The following is a 17303-nucleotide window of genomic DNA, read 5'->3' as shown; positions in this document are numbered from 1 at the left end:
CCCATCATGTTTCATTGATTCTTCTCCTACCCACTTAAGCTCCCATGTTGCATCACCACTTCCTCATATCAGGGGGATCATATGATAGTTGTCTTTCTCTGCTTGACTTATTTCGCTAAGCATGATACGCTCTAGTTCCATCCATGTTTTCGCAAATGGCAAGATTTCATTTTTTGATGGCTGCATATTATTCCATTGTGTATATATACCACATCTTCTTTATTCATTCATCCGTGATGGACATCTAGGTTGTTTCCATAGTTTGGCTATTGTGGACATTGCTGCTATAAACATTCGGGTGCACGTGCCCCTTCAGATCACTACGTTTGTATTTTTAGGGTAAATACCCAGTAGTGCAATTGCTGGGTCATAGGGCAGTTCTATTTTCAACATTTTGAGGAACCTCCATGCTGTTTTCCAGAGTGGTTGCACCAGCTTGCATTCCCACCAACAGTGTAGGAGGGTTCCCCTTTCTCTGCATCCTCGCCAGCATCTGTCATTTCCTGACTTGTTGATTTTGACCATTCTGACTGGTGTGTGGTGATATCTCATTGTGGTTTTGATTCGTATTTCCCTGATGCCGAGTGATATGGAGCACTTTTTCATGTGTCTGTTGGCCCTCTGGATGTCTTCTTTGCAGAAATGTCTGTTCATGTCCTCTGCCCATTTATTGATTAGATTATTTGTTCTTTGGGTGTTGAGTTTGCTAAGTTATTTATAGATTTTGTACACTAGTCCTTTATCTGATAGGTCATTTGCAAATATCTTCTCCCATTCTGTCAGTTGTCTTTTGGTTTTGTTAACTGTTTCCTTTGCTGTGCAAAAGCTTTTGATCTTGATGAAATCCCAATAGTTCATTTTTGCCCTTGCTTCCCTTGCCTTTGGCGATGTTCCTAGGAAGATGTTGCTGCGGCTGAGGTCGCAGAGGTTGCTGCCTGTGTTCTCCTCAAGGATTTTGATGGATTCCTTTCGCACATTGAGGTGCTTCATCCATTTTGAGTCTATTTTTGTGAGTGGTGTAAGGAAATGTTCCAATTTCATTTTTCTGCATGTGGCTGTCCAATTTTCCCAACACCATTTATTAAAGAGGCTGTCTTTTTTCCATTGGACATTCTTTCCAGCTTTGTCGAAGATTAGTTGACCATAGAGTTGAGGGTCTATTTCTGGGCTCTCTATTCTGTTCCATTGATCTATGTGTCTGTTTTTGTGCCATTACCGTGCTGTATTGATGATGACAGCTGTGTAATAGAGCTTGAAGTCCGGAATTTTGATGCCACCAACTTTGGCTTTCTTTTTCAATATCCCTTTGGCTATTCGAGGTCTTTTCTGGATCCATATAAATTTTAGAATTATTTGTTCCATTTCTTTGAAAAAGATGGATGGTATTTTGATAGGAATTGCATTAAATGTGTAGATTGCTTTAGGTAGCATAGACATTTTCACAAGATTTATTCTTCCAATCCAGGAGCATGGAACATTTTTCCCTTTCTTTTTGTCTTCCTCAATTTCTTTCAGGAGTACTTTATAGTTTTCTGAGTATAGATTCTGTGCCTCTTTGGTTAGGTTTATTCCTAGTATCTTATGGTTTGGGGTGCAATTGTAAATGGGATTGACTCCTTAATTTCTCTTTCTTCTGTCTGTTGTTGGTGTAGAGAAATGCAACTGATTTCTGTGCATTGATTTTATATCCTGACACTTTACTGAGTTCCTGGACAAGTTCTAGCAGTTTTGGAGTGGAGTCTTTTGGGTTTTCCACATATGGTATCATATCATCTGCAAAGAGTGATAATTTGACTCCTTCTTTGCTGATTTGGATGCCTTTAATTTCCTTTTGTTGTCTGATTGCTGAGGATAGGAGTTCTAGTACTATGTTGAATAGCAGTGGTGATAATGGACATCCCTCCCGTGTTCCTGACCTTAGCGGAAAAGCTTTCAGGTTTTCTCCATTGAGGATGATATTTGCGGTGGGTTTTTCATAGATGGCTTTGATGATATTGAAGTATGTGCCCTCTATCCCTACACTTTGAAGAGTTTTGATGAGGAAGGGATGCTGCACTTTGTCAAATGCTTTTTCAGAATCTATTGAGAGTATCATGTGGTTCTTGTTCTTTGTTTTATTGATGTGCTGTATCACATTGCCTGATTTGCGGATGTTGAACCAACCTTGAAGCCCTGGAATAAATCCCACTTGGTCGTGGTGAATAATCCTTTTAATGTACTGTTGAATCCTATTGACTAGTATTTTGGTGAGAATTTTCGCATCTGTGTTCATCAAGGATATTGGTCTATAGCTCTCTTTTTTGATGGGATCCTTGTCTGGTTTTGGGATCAAGGTGATGCTGGCCTCATAAAATGAGTTTGGAAGTTTTCCTTCCATTTCTATTTTTTGGAACAGTTTCAGGAGAATCGGTATTTGTTCTTCTTTAAATGTTTGGTAGAATTCCCCCGGGAAGCCATCTGGCCCTGGGCTTTTGTTTGTTTGGAGATTTTTAATGACTGTTTCAATCTCCTTTCTGGTTCTGAGTCTGTTCAGGCTTTCTATTTCTTCCTGGTTGAGTTGTGGTTGTTTATCTGTTTCTAGGAGTGCATCCATTTCTTCCAGATTGTCATATTTGTTGGCGTAGAGTTGCTCATAGTATGTTATTATAATAGTTTATATTTCTTTGGTGTTAGTTGTGATCCCTCCTCTTTCATTCATGATTTCATTTATTTGAGTCCTTTCTCTTTTCTTTTTGATAAGTCTGGCCAGGGGTTTATCAATTTTATTAATTCCTTCAAAGAACCAGCTCCTAGTTTCGGTGATTTGCTCTATTGTTTTTTTGGTTTCTATTTCATTGATTTCTGTTCTGATCTTTATGATTTCTCTTCTCCTGCTGGGCTTAGGGTTTCTTTGTTGTTCTTTCTCCAGCTCGTTTAGGTATAGAGTTAGGTCGTGTACCTGAGACCTTTCTTGTTTCTTGAGAAAGGCTTGTACCGCTATATATTTTCCTCTCAGGACTGCCTTTGTTGTGTCCCACAGATTTTGAATCATTTGTTTCCATGATTTTTTTTAATTGTTCTTTAATTTCCCGGTTGACCCATTCATTGTTTAGAAGGATGCTGTTTAGTCTCCATGTATTTGTGTTCTTTCCAAACTTCCTCTTGTGGTTGAGTTCTAGCTTCAGAGCATTGTGGTCTGAAAATATGCAGGGAATGATCCCAATCTTTTGATACCAGTTGAGTCCTGATTTAGGACCGAGGATGTGATCTATTCTGGAGAATCTTCCATGTGCACTAGAGAAGAATGTGTATTCTGTTGCTTTGGGATGGAATGTTCTGAATATATCTGTGTTGTCCATCTGGCCCAGTGTGTCGTTTAAGGCCTTTATTTCCTTGCTGATCTTTTGCTTGGATGATCTGTCCATTTCAGTGAGGGGAGTGTTAAAGTCCCCTACTATTATCGTATTATTGTTGATGTGTTTCTTTGTTTTTGTTATTAATTGGTTTATATAGTTGGCTGCTCCCATGTTGGGAGCATAGATATTTAAAATTGTTAGATCTTCTTGTTGGACAGACCCTTTGAGTATGATGTGGTGTCCTTCCTCATCTCTTATTATAGTCTTTGGCTTAAAATCTAATTGATCTGATATAAGGTTTGCCACTCCTGCTTTCTACTGATGTCCATTAGCGTGGTAAATTCTTTTCCACCCCCTCACTTTCAATCTGGAGGTGTCTTCATGCTTAAAATGAGTTTCTTGGAGGCAACATATAGATGGGTTTTGGTTTTTTATCCATTCTGATACCCTGTTTCTTTAGATTGGGGTATTTAGGCCATTAACTTTCAGGGTAACTGTTGAGAGATATGAATATAGTGCCATTGTATTGTCTGTAAGGTTCCTGTTACTGTATAGTGTCTTTGTTCCTTTCTGATCTACCACTTGTAGGCTCTCTCTTTGCTTAGAGGACCACTTTCAATATTTTCTGTAGAGCTGGTTTGGTGTTTGCAAATTCTTTCAGTTTTTGTCCTGGAAGCTTTTAATCTCTCCTTCTATTTTCCATGATAGCCTAGCTGGATATAGTATTCTTGGCTGCATGTTTTTCTCCTTTAGTGCTCTGAAATCATCATGCCAGCTCTTTCTGGCCTGCCAAGTCTCTGTAGATAAGTCAGCTGCCAATCTAATATTTTTACCATTGTATGTTACAGACTTCTTTTCCCGGGCTGCTTTCAGGATTTTCTCTTTCTCACTAAGACTTGTAAATTTTACTATTAAGTGACGGTGTCTGGGCCTATTCTTATTGATCTTGAGGGATGTTCTCTGAACTTCCTGAATTTTGATGCTCGTTCCCTTTGCAATATTGGGAAATTCTCCCCAATAATTCTCTCCAGTATACCTTCTGCACCCCTCTCTCTTTCTTCTTCTTCTGGAATCCCAATTATTCTAATGTTTTTTCGTCTTATGGTGTCACTTATCTCTCGAATTCTTCCCTCGTGATCCAGTAGCTGTTTGTCCCTCTTTTGCTCAGCTTCTTTATTCTCTGTCATTTGGTCTTCTATATCACTAATTCTTTCTTCTGCCTCATTTACCTAGCAATGAGAGCCTCCATTTTTGATTGCACCTCATTAATAGCTTTTTTGATTTCAACTTAGTTAGATTTTAGTTCTTTAATTTCTCCAGAAAGGGCTTTTATATCTCCAGATAGGGTTTCTCTAATATCTTCCATGCCTTTTTTGAGCCCGGCTAGAACCTTGAGAATTGTCATTCTGAACTCTAGATCTATCATATTACAAACGTCTGTATTGATTAGTTCCCTAGCCTTTGGTATTTCCTCTTGTTATTTTTTTTGTGTTGAATTTTTCCACCTTGTCATTTTGTCCAGATAAGAGTATATGAAGGAGCAAGTAAAATACTAAAATGGTGGCAACAACCCCAGGAATATATGCTTTAACCAAATCAGAAGAGATCCGAAATCGTGAGGGGGGAGAAAGGGGATAAAAAGAGGTTCAAAAAGAAAGAAAGAAAAAAAAATAAAACAAAGCATTAAAAAAAGAAAACGAATAAAGAAAAATATAAAAAAGATAATATATATATATATTAGATGAACTAGTTAAAAAATCGTTAAAAAAAGTAAAGGGTGACAGTTAAAAAAATTTTAGCAGAATAAGAGAAAAAAATGAAAAAGAAAAAAATTAAATTAACTTCAAGACTAAAAAAATCACAGGGAGAAAGCCATGAGTTCTGTGCTTTGCTTTCTCCTCCTCTGGAATTCTGCTGATCTCCTTGGTATTGAAACCACACTCCTTGGTAGGTGAACTTGGTCTTGGCTGGATTTCTTGTTGATCTTCTGGGGGAGGGGCCTGGTGTAGTGATTCTCAAGTGTCTTTGCCCCAGGCGGAATTGCACCGCCCTTACCAGGGGCAGGGCTGAATAATCCGCTCGGGTTTGCTATCAGGAGCTTTTGTTCCCTGAGTGCTTTCCGTAGAGTTTAGGAGGATGGGAATACAAATGGCGGCCTCCTAGTCTCTGGCCCGGAGGAGCCGAGAGCCCGGGGCCCCACTCCTCAGTGCGTCCTCAGAGAACAGCGCCCAGTTACTCCCATCTGCCTGACCTCCAGCGGCACTCTGAGCTCACCAAGCCTGCAACCAGCTCAAGGTAACCCCGAGCTGTGATCTTACTGTCGGCTCTGTTTCTGTAGCTGGTTTTCCCATTCCAATACCCGCAAGCTCTGAGACACTCAGACATCCCCGATACTTCTGTGACCCCGCGTTGGCTTCGCCCCGGTTTAGCCTCTGGAGCGATGTCCCTCAGTGGAACAGACTTTTAAAAGTCCTGATTTTGTGCTCCATTGCTCCGCCACTTGCCGTTAGCCGGCCCCTCCCCCCGGGGTCTATCTTCCCGTCGCTTTGGATTCACTTCTCTGCTGGTCCTACCTTTCAGAAAGTGGTTGTTTTTCTGTTTCCAGAATTGCTGTTCTTCTTCTCTTCGATCTGCTGATGGATTTGCAGGTGTTTGCAATCTTTAGATAAGCTATCTAGCTGATCTCCTGCTAGCTGATGTAGTCTCAGCCTGCTACTTCTCTGCCATCCTGACTCCTCCTACTTAATTTTTTATTTTAATTTTCTAAGAAGCCACCATAATGTTTTTCACGGTGTCTGTACCATTTTATATTTCCACCAAGAGGGCAGAAGGTGACAATTTCCTTAATTCTTTAAATTCTTTAAACGTTTGGCAATTAAAGTACTGGGAGGCCGTCCAGCCCTAGACTCTTGTTTGATAGTAGATTGTTGATTGCTGATTCAATTTATTTTTTAAAAATATTTAATTCATTTATTTATTTATTCATTTATTCATTTATTTGACACACAGAGAGAGGGGTCACCAGTAGGCAGAGCAGTAGGCAGAGGAACAGAAGATGGAGAAACACTCTCCCCACTGAGCAGAGAGTCCAATGCAGGGCTTAATCCCAGGATCCTGGGATCATAACCCAAGACAAATGCAAACATTTAACCCACTGAGCCATCCAGGCACCCCTGATTATTGATTCAGTTTCTTTGCTGGTTATGGGTCTGTCCAGATTTTCTATTTCTTTCTGTTTTAATGTGGTAGTTTTTAAGTTTATAAGAATGTATCCATTTCTTCCAGATTGCCTAATTTGTTGGCATATAATTGGTAACAATATTTTCTTATAATTGTATTTCTTCAGTGTGTGTTTTGATCTCTCCTCTTTCTATCATGATTTTATTTATTTGGGTCCTATCTTTCTTTTTCTTTTATTTATTTATTATCTTTTTAAATATGACTGGTTAGGGATTTATCAATCCTAGCTCCTAGTTTTACTGAACTGTTAGAATGTCATTTTTATTTGTATATCATTGATTTCTCTTCTAATCTTTATTATTTCCCTTCTGCTATATTTAGGCTTCATTTGTAGTTCCCTTTCTAGCTCCTTTAGGAGTAAGTAAGGTTAGGTGGTATGTTTGAGAATTTACTTGTTTGAGAAAGGCCTTTATTGCTATATTCTTGCCACTTAGGACCACCTTTGCTGCATCCCAATGGTTCTGAACTATCACATTTTCATTTGCTTTCATGTATTTTTTAAATCCTTCTTTAATTTCCTTGTTGACCCATTCATTCTTTATTACTTTTTTCCATTCCTTCTTTTTTTTATCACCACACTCCATCTAAATATATTTTTATGATTTATTTTATTTTTTTATAAACATATAATGTATTATTAGCTCCAGGGGTACAGGTCTGTGAATTGCCAGGATTACACACTTCATAGCACTCACCATAGCACATATCACCCCAATGTCCATAATCCCACCACACTCTCCATACCCCCCTCTCCCCAGCAGCCTTCGGTTTGTTTTGTGAGATTAAGAGTCTCTTATGGTTTGTCTCTTTCCTGATCCCATCTTGTTTCATTTATTCTTTTCCTACCCCCCAAACCCTCTACATTGCATCTCAACTTCCTCACATCAGGTAGATCATATGATAGTTGTCTTTCTCCAATTGACTTATTTCCCTAAGCATAATACCCTCTAGTTCCAGCCATGTCATTGCAAATGGCAAGATTTCATTTCTTTTGATGGCTGCATAGTATTCCATTGTATATATATACCACCTATTCTTTTTCCATTCATCTGTTGATGGGCATCTAGGTTCTTTCCACAGTTTGGCTATTGTAGACATTGCTGCTATAAACATTCGGGTGCACATATCGCTTTGGATCACTACATTTGTATCTTTATACCCAGTAGTGCAATTCCTGGGTCATAGGGTAGCTCTATTTTCAACTTTTTTGAGAAACACCCATGCTGTTTTCCAGAGTGGTTGCACAAGCTTGCATTACCACCAACAGTGTAGGTGGGTTCTCCTTTCTCTGCATCCTCGCCAGCATCTGTCATTTCCTGACTTGTTAATTTTAGCCATTCTGACTGGTGTGAGGTGGTATCTCATCATGGTTTTGATTTCTATTTCCCTTATGCTGAGTGATGTGGAGCACTTTTTCATGGGTCTGTTGACCATCAGGATGTCTTCTTTGCAGGAATGTCTGTTCATGTCCTCTGCCCATTTCTTGATTGGATTCTTTGTTCTTTGGGTATTGAGTTTGATAAGCTCTTTATAGATTTTGGATACTAGCCCTTTATCTGATCTGTCATTTGCAAATATCTTCTCCCATTCTGTCAGTTGTCTTTTGGTTTTGTTAACTGTTTCATTTGCTGTGCAAAAGCTTTTGATCTTGATGAAATCTCGATAGTTCATTTCTGCCCTTGCTTCCCTTGCCTTTTGGCGATGTTCCTAGGAAAAAGTTGCTGTGGCTGAGGTTGAAGAGGTTGCTGCCTGTGTTCTCCACAAGGATTTTGATTGAGTCCTTCCTCACATTGAGGTCCTTCATCCATTTTGAGTCTATTATCCTGTGTGGTATAAGGAAATGGTCCACTCTCATTTTTCTGCATGAGGCTGTCCAGTTTTCCCAGTACCATTTGTTGAAGAGGCCGTCTTTTTTCCATTGGACATTCTTTCCTGCTTTGTTGAAGATTAGTTGACCATAGAGTTGAGGGTCTATTTCTGGGCTCCCTATTCTGTTCCATTGTTCTATGTGTCTGTTTTTGTACCATTACCATACTGTCTTGATGATGACAGCTTTGTAATAGAGCTTGAAGTCCGGGATTGTGATGCCACCAACTTTGGGTTTCTTTTTCAATATTCCTTTGGCTATTTGAGGTATTTTCTGGTTCCATATATATTTTAAGATTATTTGTTCCATTTATTTGAAAAAAAATGGGTGGGATTTTGAGAGGCATTGCATTAAATGTGTAGATTGCTTTAGGTAGTGTAGACATTTTCATAATATTTGTTCTTCCAATCCAGGAGCATGGAACATTTTTCCATTTCTTTGTGTCTTCTGCAATTTCTTTCATGAGTACTTTATAGTTTTCTGAGTATAGATTCTTTGCCTGTTTGGTTAGATTTATTCATAGGTGTCTTATGGTTTTGGGTGCAATTGTAAATGGGATTGACTCCTTAATTTCTCTTTCTTCTGTCTTGTTGTTGGTGTAAAGAAATGCAACTGATTTCTGTGCATTGATTTTATATCCTGACACCTTACTGAATTCCTGTACAAGTTCTAGAAGTTTGGGAGTGGAGTCTTTTGGGTTTTCCATATAGAGTATCATATCATCTGCAAAGAGTGATAATTGACTTCTTCTTTGCCTATTTAGATGCCTTTAATTTCTTTTTTTTTTTTTTGACTGAATGCTGAGGCTAAGACTTCTAGTACTATTTTGAAGAGCAGTGGTAATAACAGACATCCTTGTCGTATTCCTGACCTTAGCAGAAAAGCTTTTAGTTTTTCCCCATTGAGAATGATATTTGCCGTGGGTTTTTCATAGGTGGCTTTGATAATATTGAGGTATGTGCCCTCTATCCCTACACTTTGAAGAGTTTTAATCATGAAGGGATGCTGTACTTTGTCAAATGCTTTTTCAGCATCTATTGAGAGTATCATATGGTTCTTATTCTATCTTTTATTAATGTATTGTATCACATTGATTGATTTGCGGATGTTGAACCAACCTTGCAGCCCTGGAATAAATCCCACTTGGCCGTGGTGAATAATCCTTTTAATATACTGTTGGATACTATTGGCCAGTATTTTGGTGAGAATTTTCTCATCTGTGTTCATCAACGATATTGGTCTGTAATTCTCTTTTTTGATGGGATCCTTGTCTGGTTTTGGGATCAAGGGGATGATGGCCTCATAAAATGAATTTGGAAAGTTTTCTTTCCATATCTATTTTTTGGAACAGTTTCAGGAGAATAGGAATTAACTCTTCTTTAAATGTTTGGTAGAATTCCCCTGGAAGCCATTTGGCCCTATACTTTTGTTTGTTTGGAGATTTTTGATGACTGTATCAATTTCCTTACTGGTTATGGGTCTGTTCAGGTTTTCTATTTCTTCCTGGTTCAGTTGTGGTAGTTCATATGTCTCTAGAAATGTATCCATTTCTTCCAGATTGTCAAATTTGTTGGCATAGACTTCCTCATAGTATGTTCTTATAATTGTTTGTAGTTCTTTGGTGTTGGTTGTGAGCTCTCCTCTTTCATTCATGATTTTATTTATTTGGGTCCTTTCTCTTTTCTTTTTGATACGTCTGGCCAGGGGTTTGTCAATCTTATTAATTCTTTCAAAGAACCAGCTCCTAGTTTTGTTGATTTGCTTTATTGTTTTTTTGTTTGTTTGTTTTTGTTTTTTTAGTTTCTATTTCATTGATTTCTGCTCTGATCTTTATGATTTCTCTTCTCCTGCTGGGTTTAGGGTTTCTTTCTTGTTCTTTCTCCAGCTCCTTTAGGTGTAGGGTTAGGTTGTGTATTTAAGACCTTTCTTGTTTCTTGAGAAAGGCTTGTACCACTATATATTTTCCTCTCAGGACTTCCTTTGTTGTTTCCCACATATCTTCAACCATTGTGTTTTCATTATCATTTGTTTCCAAGAATTTTTTCAAATCATCTATAATTTCCTGGTTGACCCATTCATTTTTTAGAAGGATGCTGTTTAGTCTCCATGTATTTGGGTTCTTTCCAACGTTCCTCTTGTGATTGAGTTTTAGCTTCAGAGCATTGTGGTCTGAAAATATGCAGGGAATGATCCCAATCTTTTGATTCCGCTTGACACCTGATTTAGGACCCAGGATGTGATCTATTCTGGAGAATGTTCCATGTGCACTAGAGAAGAATGTATATTGCGTTGCTTTGAGATGTAATGTTCTGAATATATCTGTGATGTCCATTTGGTCCAGTGGGTCATTTAAGGCCTCTATTTCCTTATTGATCTTTTGCTTAGATGATCTGTCCATTTTAGTGAGGGGAGTGTTAACGTCCCCTACTATTATTGTATTATTGTCGATGTATTTCTTTGATTTTGTTATTAATTGGTTTATATAATTGGCTGCTCCCATGTTAGAGGCATAGATATTTAAAATTGTTATGTCTTCTTGTTGGGAAGACCCTTTGAGTATGATATATTGTCCTTCCTCATATCTTATTATATTCTTTGGTTTAAAATCTAATTGATCTGGTATAAGGATTGCCACCCCAGCTTTCTTCTGATGTCCGTTAGCATGGTACATTGTTTTCCAACCCCTCACTTTAAATCTGGAGGTGTATTCAGGTCTAAAATGATTTTCTTGTAGGCAGCATGTTGATTTTTTTTTTAAATCCATTCTGATACCCTTTGTCTTTTGATTGGGGCATTTAGCCCATTAAAATTCATAGTAACTATTGAGAGTTATGAATTTAGTGCCATTGTATTGCCTGTAAGGTCACTGTTATTGTATATTGTCTCTGTTCCTTTCTGATCTACTACTTTTAGGCTCTCTCTTTGCTTACAGAACCCCTTTCAATATTTCCTGTAGAGTTGGTTTGGTTTTTTCAAATTCTTTCAGTTTTTTTTTTGTTCTGGAAGCTTTTTATCTTTCCTTCCATTTTCAGTGATAGCCTAGCTGGATATAGTATACTTGGCTGCATGTTTTTCTCATTTAGTGCTCTGAATATATCACGCCAGTTTTTTCTGGCCTGACAGGTCTCTGTGGATAGGTCTGCTGCCAATCTAATGTTTCTACCCTTGTATGTTATAGACTTCTTTTCCCAGGCTGCTTTCAGGATTTTCGCTAAGACTTGTAAATTTTACTATCAGGTGACAAGGTGTGGACCTATTTTTGTTGATTTTGAGGGATGTTCTTTGCATCTCCTGGATTTTGATGTTTGTTTCCTTTGCCATATAGGGAAATTCTCTCCAGTAATTCTCTCCAATATACCTTCTGCTCCCCTCTCTCTTTCTTCTTCTTCTGGTATCCCAATTATTCTAATGTTGTGTCATCTTATGGTGTCACTTATCTCTTGAATTCTCTCCTCATGGTCCAGTATGTGTTTGTCTCTCTTTTGCTCAGCTTCTTTATTCTCTGTCATTTGGTCTTCTATATCACTAATTCTTTCTTCTGCCTCATTTATCCAAGCAGTAAGAGCTTCCATTTTTTATTGCACTTCATTAATAGCTTTTTTAATTTCAACTGGTTAGATTTTAGTTCTTTTATTTCTCTAGAAAGGGCTTTTATCTCTCTGGAGAGGGTTTCTCTAATATCTTCTATGCCTTTTTTGAGCCTGCTAGAACCTTGAGAATCATCATTCTGAACTCTAGATCTGTCATATTACCAATGTCTGCATTGATTAGGTCCCCAGTCTTCGGTACTGCCTCTTGTTCATTTTTTTCTGTGGTGAGTTTTTCTGCCTTGTGATTTTGTCCAGATAAGATTTGCTTTCTCCTCCTCTGGAATTCTGCTGTTCTCCTTGGTGAGTGAAGTTGGTCTTGACTGGGTTTCTTGTTGATCTTCTGGGAGAGGGGCCTGTTGTAGTGATTGTCAAGTGTCTTTGCCCCAGGCGGAATTGTACCTTCCTTACCAGGGGCTGGGCTAAGTAATCCGCTCAGGTTTGCTTTTGGGAGCTTTTGTTCCCTGAGCGCTTTCTGTAGAGTTCTGGAAGATTGGAATGAAGATGGTGGCCTCCCAATCTCTAGCCCGGAGGAGCCAAGAGCTCGGGGTCCCACTTCTCAGTGCGCCTTCAGAGAAAAGCGCCCAACCACCCCCGTCTCCCTGGCCTCTGGTCACTGTTGGAGGAAAGCGCTCAATCGCTCGCACTTGGAGAAAAGCACCCAATCCCTTCCATCTCCGTGGCTTTCGGCCGCACTCCGAGCTCACCCAGCCTGTGACAGGTTCAAGGTAACCTTCAGCTGAGAGCTCACTCCTCGGCTTTGTCACTGTAGCCAGCTTCCCTCCTCTAATGCCTGCAACCTCTGCAACACTCAGACACCCCGGGTCCTTCTGCAACCCCGCGGGACCTGGTGTTTTTCTGACCCTATGTGGGCTTCCCCCTGGTTTAGCCTCTGGAGCGATGTCCCTCCATGGAGAAGACTTTTAAAAGTCCTGATTCTCTATAATTTTATCTTCTACACCACTGGCTATCTCTTTGCCTTGTTCTTCCTTTCCTGTTAGAGCCTCCATATCTGACTGCATCTTAGTAATAGCATTTTAACTTCAGCTTAATTAGATGTAATTATTTTATTTCTGCAGTAAAGAGTTCTCAAGGGTCTTCTGTGTTTTTTTTTCAAGCCCAGCTGGCATATTTATAATAATTTATTTAATAGATTTCATTTATTTATTTGAGAGAGATAGAGATAGAACGAGAGCACAGGAAGGGTGGGAAGGGGCAGAAGGAGGGAGAGAAGCAGACTCTTTGCTGAGCAGGTAGCCTGATGTGGAGTTCAATCCCAGGACCCTGAGATCATGACTTGAGACAAAGGAAGATTCTTAACAAGAATGACCCATGTGCCCCTATAGGGGCAGACATTTTACTTATATCTGTATCAATTAATATCTTCAGTGAGTATTACCTCCTGTTCTTCCTTTTGGGGTGAATTTTTTCATCTCATCATTACGTCCAGAAAAGAATAGAATACAGAAAGAAAAGACAGCAGTAGCAACAACAACTGAGATTTAAAGAAGAAGAAAGAAGAAGAAGAGGAAGACAAAGAAGAAGAAGATGACAAAGCAAGATAAAACAAGAAAGAAAATAGAACAAAACAAAACAAACTAGATCTTGTGTGTATTTTAATCTGCTTGACAAGAAACTAGATCCCAAAACAGGAAAGAAAGAAACACACACACACACACACACACACACACACACACACACACACAATACAATGACATATATATATATATATATATAGTGTGTGTGTATATATATATATATATACATATATATATGAATTGAAAAAATAAGATAATAGTTCAAAAAAATAAACCTGAAAGACTAAAGAATTAAAAAAAAAAAAAACGAATGCTTTATACTGTTTTTCCCAAGAGAAGAAGTTCTTAGTTCTCTATGATCTGTAAACTTCTGTTAGCCAGTTATTCCTGCTGGTCTTCGGGTGGAAGTGCCTGTTGAGCTGATTCCCAGATACCCTTGCAGTTTTGGAAATGTGCCCCTTTTGCCAGGGGGCCAGGCTTAGTGTAAGAGGCAACAGATTCCACTATGTGGTGCTGTTTTGCTCCCTGAAGTCTTTCAGCAAAGATGGGCAAGATTAAAATGCTGGTGCCCTACTCTCTAGCCCCAGAACTGAAAGTTCTCCCCCAACTCTTCAGTGAGCACTCACAAAGAAGCAATCACTCTTGTCTCTCTGGTTTCTTTCTGAACTCTGTGTTCACCCAGCCTGTGACTTTTTATCTGAGGCATATAATTGAGTTTCAAGTATCCAAATTTTATGGACTCTTGTTGTGCAGATCCATGCTGTTCTCCCCAGGGGAAGGATGGGGTCTTGCTTTTACTTCTGCTTTTTCCTGGGCCCCTGCCAAAGAGCAGTTGCTCCATCATTAAGTGGTTAGCAGTTTATGGCAACACAAAGCAAAAAGCCTGTGCCAAGACTCACAGTCCTCAGCCAGTTTCCCCACTCTGATGCCTGGGAAATCTGCTCCACACAGACAACCCCATTCTTCTTGTAACCATGAGTACCCAGAGACTACACTGCATCACCTAGGATTCCACCTCACTTTGCCACTTGAACTTTAAGCCAGGGATGTCCTCCACAATACTAGACTTTTAAAGTTCTGATTTTGTACTCTGCTGCTTCTAGTACTTTGGTTTACCCTCCTTAAGCTGGTTCCCTTCTTGGCTGCCATCTCCTCAAATATATCACACCAGATTCATGTCTCCACACCTCCTACTTTGCCAAAAGTAGTTGTTGTTTCTATTGGCAGAATGGCAACATTTCTTTTCTCAGATCTTGTAGGTATTTAGAATGATTTGACAACTATCAAGCTGATTCCAGGGACTAGACAAACTTAGGGTCCCCTACTCTTCTTTCATTCTAACTCCTCTCCTCTCCAGGTCTTTGATGCATTTTGAGTTAATTTTGTATACGGTATTAAATAGCAGTCCTGCTTCTTTCTTCTGCATATGGAAATCCAGTTTTCACAGCATCATTTGCTTAAAAGACTGTCCCCACTGAAAAACACAGTATTTTCAACAAACGATGTTAGCAAAACTGGTCAGCTCTATGCAAAAGAATGTAACCAGACTATTTTCTTACACAATACACAAAAATAAACTCAAACTGGATTAAAGACATACATGTGAGACCTAGAACCATAAAAATCTTAAAGGATAGCACAGGGAGTGACCTCTTTGACATTGCTAGTAGCAAGTTCTTTCTAAATATGTCTCCTCAGGCAAGAAAGATGAAAGCAAAATAAACTATTGGGACTACACCAAAATAAAAAGCTTCTGTACAACAAAGCAAACAGTCAACAAAATAAAAAGGGCAACCTGCAGAATGGAAGAAGATATTTGCAAATGACTTATCCAATAAAGGGTTAGTATCCAAAATATATAAAGAACTTACACAACTCAACATGCAAAAAAGAAATAATTCAATAGAAAGTGGGCAGAAGAAATAAACAGACATTTCTCCAAAGCAGAAATCCAGATAAGCAACAGACACATGAGTAAATGCTCAACATCACTCATCATTAGGCAAATAAAATTAAAACCACAATGTAGTAACACCTCACATCTGTCAGAACGACGGAAATCAACAACACAAGAAGCAAGAAGTGTTGGTGAGGGTTTGGAGAGAAGGAACCCCTTTTGCACTGTTGGTGGGAATGCAAAGTGGTGAAGACACTGTAAAAGACAGTATTAATTTTCCTCAAAAAGTTATAAATAGAACTATCCAACAATCCATTAATCCTTCTACTGAATATCTACCAAAAAATACAACAACTGTAGTTCAAAGGGATATACATATCCACAAGTTTATAGCAGCAAAATATATACAGGAGCAACCCAAGTGTCCATCAATTGAAGAGGTTGTATATATAAACAATGGAATATTATTCATCCAGAAAAAAATGAAATCTTGCCATTTTGCAGCAAAATGATTGGAGCTACAGAGAAAAATGTTAAATGAAAAATGTCATTAAAGAAAGAGAAATACCATATGATTTCACTCATATGAGGAATTTAAGAAATAAATGAGCAAAGGAAAAGTAAGAGAAAGAGAGGCAAACCACAAGGCCAACTCTTAACTGTAGAAAACCAACTAACAGTTACCAGAGGGGAGGTTGGTGGGGGGTGGGTGAAATAAGTGATGGGGATTAAGGAGGGTGCACCTTGTGATGAGTTCCAGATGTTGAATGGAAGTGTTGAATCACTATACTGTACACCTGAAACTAATGTAACATTGTAAGTTAACTACAGTGTGATAAAGTAAGAATAAAAATAAAGAAAAAAAACTCTCCTTGCTAGTTATGGTAAGATTCAGATTTTGTATTTCTATATGCTTTAGTCTTGGTAGGTTTTCTATTCTAGGACTCTGTCCATTTCATCTAGGTTATCCAATTTGTTGGTGTAACATATATATATATATATATATATATATAAATATAGTTTGTATTATATGTATATATATATATAATATATATATATAGTTTGTATTATATGTATATATATATATATATTTCAGTATAATTAGTAGTAATATCCTCCCTTTCCATTTTTGATTTTAGTAATTCGAGTCTCCTCTCTTCCCTTAGTCCATCTCACTGAGAGTTCTTCAATTTTGTTGATGTTTTCAGAGAGCCAACTTTTGGTTGTTTTTCTATTCTGTATTTTGTCTATGTTTTGTCTTTGCTATTTCCTTCCTTCTATCTTTGAGTTTAATTTGTATTTCTTTTCCTAATTCCTTAAGTCTTAAAGTTAAGTTGTTAATCTGAGATCTTTTTTAATGTGAATATTCATAGCTATAAATTTCTCCCTTAGCCCATTTCCCATGGCATCTCGTGTTTTGCTATGCTATGTTTTCATTTTCATTTGCTTCTCGGGTCAGAGATGTAGCATTAGGTGTAGAAATTGAGTCATTTTCATTTGCTTCTTGGATCAGAGGTGTAGCATTAGCTGTAGAAATTGAGTAGAAAACAAGCTAGAAACACTGAATGAGGGTCTGAGCCAGCATAAATGCTTAGAGTATTGTCTTGATATTTCTGGTTAACCTCAAAGGTGACCCAACCTAGGTCAGAGGTAGTGGGTCACAGAACAAAGAAAACTCCAGGAATCATGGCTCAGCTACCTATTTCAAGAACTATACATAGATATAATAATTCTAAATGCTCAGAAATGTTTTAGGATTGAGTCTAGATCAGATATTGAGATGGATCCTACCAGGAAATTCAGCTATAGGAAGAAGGACAATAATTGTAGGGAAAATAG

At 38.3% G+C, this 17303-nt stretch overlaps 1 protein-coding gene across 1 annotated transcript in view; it reads left to right on the top strand.

Moving 5' to 3' along the window:
* Nucleotides 1–17303, top strand: part of LOC116582270 (hephaestin-like) — a 45099-nt gene that overhangs the window by 26815 nt on the left and 981 nt on the right. The window lies entirely within an intron of this gene.

This window comes from Mustela erminea, chromosome X (genome assembly GCF_009829155.1).
Source record: "Mustela erminea isolate mMusErm1 chromosome X, mMusErm1.Pri, whole genome shotgun sequence".
Lineage (NCBI taxonomy): Eukaryota > Metazoa > Chordata > Mammalia > Carnivora > Mustelidae > Mustela > Mustela erminea.
This window is presented reverse-complemented; position numbering and strand designations above follow the sequence as displayed.